Here is a 6,498-nt window from a genome sequence, read left to right on the forward strand (position 1 = left end):
AGTTTAAGATGTTTCCTTGTTTTAACAGTTCCAGAAGGGAACCTGATGCATTAGTTTAAATAAATCTCTCTAATGGTGAAACAGACCTTTTTAAAAATCCTTTCAGAGCTGTGGCAGATAACCGGCATGGTAAAAGACTGGCCTAATAACGAATGAGTTATCTAAGGCCAACAGATGACTTGCAGAAACAATGCTGATGATTGAGCAAAACAACTACGCATGTGTGCGCACTTGCAACACACGTGCACTTACACACAGACACACACACACAGGCCTAAAAAGATGTGTTTGCACTCTGGGGGAAAAAGTTTTCAAAGCACATTAACATTTTATTCTTTGTGCATTTAGCGATCCCTCCGACTGTACCATGACTCACTTGAGATTAACACTAGAAGCTGTGTGTTTGTCGAGCGTGGGTCAAAGAACCATTATGTGAAACCAAAAGTGTTGAGTTTTCTTTTCTGAAGTTATCCTTAAAAACTCCAAATGATCTACAATGTACTGGATCTCTGTTTGTTTATATGTGCGCGTCCGCGGCTCTGTCCACCACCACGCCGATGTCCATTACTTTTATGAGGCTTTTGAGTTATGACCTTTAATAAGAAGGCATTATGGGAATTTTTGGTGTCTTGGCTCTTCTCCAGAATTATAAGTTCATCCTCTGAGGTTGCTCAGCAATAAAGTTGTCAGCTGAATATTGCCCACCCAGAGAGAATTTACTCCCTTTTATAAGTGTGTGCGTGTGTGTGTTTGCTCAGCCCCGTGGTTTGGTCATGACATTTACGTTGGGTATTATTGCCACGCTGAGAGCTGCTGACTGACAGACATTAATTGCACTTTTTTTTGTGACTCACAGCTTTTGAGAGATCACTGTGCCCTGCTAATACTCAGGAGTTCCTTTGTTGATGCAGACACATTTGAACAGGCAAAATGCATGGCCCACATTCTTACCCCATATTTCCACCACCTTGCCCCTGAGACTCGCTTTCTCAGTGGGCAAGTTCCAGGTTTAACCCCCTTCATGGGAGTAAAACCACCAGTGATGGATGCTCACTATATAAAATCTGTGTGTGTGTGTGTGTGTGTGTGTGTGTGTGTGTGTGTGTGTGTGTGTGTGTGTGTGTGTGTGTGTGTGTGTGTGTGCATGGTCTCACAGATGTAGTATTTTAAGGCTAGTATGCTAGTTGTCAAGAACCGAAGTTCAACACACAAGCTGGACCCAGGAGCAGAACACACACACAGCGGTACGAGAGAAAAAATAAACTTTATTATAACTGAGAGTGTCCCGGGAGAGTAGAAGGGAGAAAACGCACGGAACCAGAGAAACCGAGGGACCGGGAGAAGAATCGCGCAGGAAACGCCGAGAGCGGGACCGTGGGAGGCTGAAACAGAAAAAGAAAAAAGGATTATTGGGGTGCGGGTAAACCGGCAGCATACGAGGGGAGGTAGTGTACGCGTCTTACGATGATAGCGGGGCCAAGGGAACCGGAGGGAGGGGTGAGGGTCCATGGGGAGAAGCTCCAGAAAGGGCGAGGCGGCTGGGGTTGATCGTGATCCAAATTCTGGACAGGCAGGTGGACAGGCTGGTGACTCAAAACACGCCGAGCAGTGATCTGGGTATACAAGGCAGAGTTAGTACTAGTTCACACGGATAGGATTGCCTAAGGACTTTCCCGTAGGTGTGCGTTACCGCTGAAGGACGATTACGGACTGGCGTGGAGCAGCAGGCTGGGCAGGATTAAATGGTCCACCTGGTGATCGCCTGGGATGGGATGCAGGTGTGGAGTCAGCGGCCACGCCCACGGGAGTGGGCATCCCATCAGCACCTCAGACGCCGGGCCGCGGACCATGACACTAGTATAGATACATTTAGTGCTGACTTTTAGTAATTATTCCAAGCGTTTATCAGGCTTCCCCTCTCTCACTGCAAAATTTGGTTAGTACAAAAAGCCATTTCAGTTTCAGTTTTGGGGGGGGGGGGGGGGATGGGGGGTGTAATCCAAACTGAAATAAAGAAAGGAGGAATGATCACGTTCGGTTTTGCACTTTCACACAGGTTTGCACACAGCTACTGAACAGCTGACTAGTGTTATGGTCTGTCTGCCTGACTCTTCGCTAAATGCAGATTACCAACGAAAAATGATGAGACGGGCAAAGCGAGGCAGAAGTCTTTCTCATCTTCCCCTGAGAAGCAGTATACCCCACCAGATGTCTTGGGAAATGCTAGAAGTTGGAGGCACTTGAGGCGCTTGACTGCAGTTCTTTAGCTAAGCTGAGATCTAGCTGAATTCCCTGTTGATCAGCAAAAAACAGCAGGCAGCTCGTAATAGCCACTCGCTGTCACATCACTTGCACAGAGTATAATTCAGTAGAGTCCACCACAGCTTGCTCAGAATCAGCGAGACATTATTAATGGGCCATCAGCCTTCTAACACGTAATAACATTGACATGAAGATGGACTTTGACTAAGATTTTCCCTGACAGCATGTCTAAATATGTGAGAAATATGGAAAGATGAGGGAGGCTTTTTCACTAAAAGAAAAGGTAGAAGGTAGGCTGACTTTTAGAGGAGCTCACAGGCTTTGCTTCCCAGAGTGTGCAATTTGATGCATCACGGAGAGGATGAAATATCATTATCTGTATGACTGGCTCTTAGCCACTTTAAAGTAGTGGATTCACAGCACTTAAATAAACATGCATATGCCATTTTTATCAAAAATATTCAGAGCACCACTCGTAACTCAGTTCTTGCATGACAGAAGCTGCTCATGATGCTGAAGTCTGAAACTTTTAACCTGCATTTAATACTCTGTAGTTGATGATGGATAACACGCAGAACTCCAGTGTGGCTCTAACCATATTTTTTACAATACGTGAGCAATGTGACAGCTGGAAGACAACAGTGAAATCAGATTACCATGATACACAATCTGTTCAGTGTCGTGTGCCTACGCTGTTTTTTTGTTATTAATTAGAAGATAACCGAAGCAAAAACAAACCTGTATTGTCACAACTGCATCGTCATCAGACTAATATTTGTCCAGTTGTAGTAAATTTTAATCGTACAGACAGGTGCAAATTTTAGGACAAAGCATTAACAGCTTGTGGGGGTTGTCAGTTGTACTGTGGGAAGCGCTTTGCTTGTAGGAATTTTGCCTGTTTAGCACCTTAGAAGGAAAGTCACTGTAAATCAGTGATCACCTTTATCCTGTCATACAGCATTTCTATCCTAATAGGAGTGGTCTCTGGTTGTCAGTGGACCTATTGACGGCTGATGAAGGGCCAATGAAAGCATTGATGATCTTAAAAACTTTGTGAATCATACGCTATGGCCTCTATGGCCACTGGATCTCGTCCCACTTGAACACTTATCATCAAAACACCTCTTCTTCTTCTTCTTCTTCTTCTTCTTGTAGCTGTTCCCTTTAGGAGTAGCCACAATAGATCATCAACCTTCATCTCATCCTATCTCCAGCATCCTCCTCTGTCACACCAACCCTCTGCATGTCCACTTTCACAACATTCAGGAAACTTCCCTGTGGTCTTCTTCTTTTCCTCCTTTTCGTCTCCATATTCAGCATCCTCTGTCCGGTATATCCACTATCCCTCCTCAGCACATATTCCAACCATGTCAGCCTTGTCTCTATAACTTTGTCACAAATCACCTCAGACACCCTCACTATGCCCAAACTTGAATCTTTACTGTTAGACCTGTCTTTTTCTCATTCATTCATGCACACCAAATGAGGAAAAAACTTTTGTTTCATCCCTCTGGGAACCTTCAAGCTGTCTTCTCGCACACTCAATGACTACTAGTCAGGTGGCAGTACAGTAAAACTTGAAAAACAGAAAACATAACAATTTTTGCCTTCGAACAAAGGTTGGGCCTTATTGCTGAAGCTATTATATTTCAAAAGGCGCAGCTGGTTTTGGTTTCCAGTTTGTGTTGCAGTTCTTGCCTTTGCAGACTAGTCGGTGCTATCCACGAAGGATGAGCCCAGCAATCTAATGGCAACCACAAGAATTGAGGTTTGCAATGCAACACGCTCCTTGCAATCAATTTTACACGATATCCTTCAGCAACCTCCAGGAACCATTTGTTAACCTGTTAAGGAAAACTAATTTTTACCAGTTTGTAGCTGCTAGAGAGTTAGTGACAAGTCTCTAAGGCTGTGTGAATGGAGCTTTAGCAATCAGTTTCAGATCAACCGCCTCAAGCAACCAGTTGCCAACTGGTCTGGGAATACACATTTTCTCCTCACAATTGATGGTTGTCAGATGGTTGCTAACCGGTCTCTAATCTTGCTTGACTGTGGCCTTGATTTATCATCTTTCTGGATTCATTATAGTTAACTTTTTTAGATTATTTGTCTGTGGTTGCTTTATTATTCAAATGCATACCTGTTCTTTCTTTCTTTCTTTCTTTTTTTAGTTCAAAATACAAATTTAGTCATTCATCACAGTATAAGTTTTTACTGGCCTTACAGAAAACTAGCTTGTCATTTTTAACACAAATACTATCCTTACAGTGCTCAGCATAAATGAGTACACCCCACTACATGTCAGAAAACCTTTAGTTTCCTTTCAGAATCAACATTTTCTATGAGATACTTTACTACAAAATACTCCCACAAATGTGGGCCATTGATTGCAAACAAGATTTGTTAATTTGCAGAAAAAAAGTGATTTTCCTAACAAATTCATTCAAGCCCATGTCGCAAAAATGAGTACACCCTAATTATGGTCTTAGGAGAAAAGCCATACTTAAGACTACAAAATTCGAATTAACAGGCATTCAACCAGAGGTGAGTCTAATGATTCATTTAAGAGGTGGCCAGCAGGCTTAACAAAGAAAAGCCCTTCCCATTTCATGCTGCCAGCAAGGGCTCCATGTGGAAGAGAAATGTGACAAAATCTGAGAAAGGACACCATTTTGTTACACAAAAAAGGTGAGGATTACAAGAAGCTTAGCAAAGCTTTACATATCAGTCAAAATACTGTAAAATGTAAGTGCAACCATCTTACAGAGACGTCCAGGCTGTGAAGTTAAGATCTCGACAGGAGCGTCTTCTGATGAGAAGGGTTGAAGAAAATTGCCATGCAAGTTCACTGCAGTTAGCTAAAGCAGTAGAAAGCCAAACTGGAGTGACCGTTTCCCGTGACACCATATGGCGCACACTGCAGAGGAATGGCATGCGTGGGTATCGTCCACGAAGGAAGCCGTTCCTGAAGCCCGTGCACAAAAAAGCACATCTAGAATTTGCTAGGGCCCATGCTGAAAAAGATGAAGACTACTGGGACTCTATACTCTGGAGTGATGAGACGAAGATCACTGTTTTTGGAATTAATGGTTTCAAAACTGTATGGCGTTGTAAAGGTGAGGATTTCAACGAGAAACGCATGGTGCCTACAGTGAAACGTGGTGGTGGCAGTTAGTGATGTGCGATACCACTGATTTCCTTTCCGATCCGATACCAAGTAAAATTCAGGGTGGTATCGATCTGATACTGATACTCTGTACAAAAACTTCATGTTTCATTGTATTTCATAATACAATATATAATTGTATTATGTAATTGTAATGATAATATAATAATATAGCTTCATAATGATTACAGGACATCAGACTACTTGTTCTTATTGCTTAATAATGCAGAGTTCATCATATAGAAATAAAAAACCTGAAGTTGTGCGCTATGTGAACACGTTACCTGCCTGCAGCACTAAAGGACTCCATTAGAGACGTCTGTCTCGCCCTAGCAGCGCCTGTCCCTCTCCTCCTCTTCAGTTTGCCTCAACATAAGCTCATCATATTCTGTGATATGATTTACTCTGAGGTGTTTGATGAGGTTAGTGCTGTTGCCACAACACCTCACTGTCTTGACACATGTATCGCAAACCGCGTCTTGGCTGTTTGTTGGAGGTAAAATGCGTCCACACATTTGCGCTCAGCCATTGTTGCGAGTGCGTACACCAGGGGCTGCCGCACTTTTATACAGCCATATATCGCATATAACTATGAAAGGCGTAAGAGGAAGTAGTTCCTTCCAATTTAGACGATCCGAATGATGTAGTTTCTATCCACTGTTTTCCTGTTAATGAAAAACTACAAATTTACCCCAAAGTACTAAAATATTGATATTTTAATATGAGAATCAATTCTAGAACATAAATTACTGGTATCGGAAGAATCGATATTTCAATTTCGATCCGCACACCACTAGTGGCAGTGTCCATATGTGGGGCTGCAAGAGTGCTGCTGGTGTTGGGGAGCTGCATTTCATTGATGGTATCATGAACTCAACAATGTACTGCTCTATACTGAAGGAGAAGATGCTGCCATCACTCCGTGCACTTGGTCGGCGTGCAATTTTTCCAATACGACAATGATCCAAAACACACATCTAAAGCTACTGCTGCATTCCTGAAGAAGAACAGGGTGAAGGGGATTGAACGGCCAAGTATGTCTCTTGATATGAACCCAATCGAACACCTGT

At 42.9% G+C, this 6,498-nt stretch overlaps 1 long non-coding RNA gene across 1 annotated transcript; it reads right to left on the bottom strand.

The window, feature by feature from the left end:
• Positions 1-1,205: 1,205 nt before the first annotated feature.
• LOC113013944 (uncharacterized) lies at positions 1,206-1,832 on the bottom strand. Its single transcript, XR_003270895.1, has 3 exons — positions 1,691-1,832; positions 1,464-1,613; positions 1,206-1,382 (listed from the first exon to the last, which is right to left on the bottom strand). It is a non-coding gene; the product is annotated as an uncharacterized LOC113013944 (long non-coding RNA).
• Positions 1,833-6,498: the final 4,666 nt, after the last annotated feature.

Source organism: Astatotilapia calliptera, chromosome 20 (genome assembly GCF_900246225.1).
Source record: "Astatotilapia calliptera chromosome 20, fAstCal1.2, whole genome shotgun sequence".
Lineage (NCBI taxonomy): Eukaryota > Metazoa > Chordata > Actinopteri > Cichliformes > Cichlidae > Astatotilapia > Astatotilapia calliptera.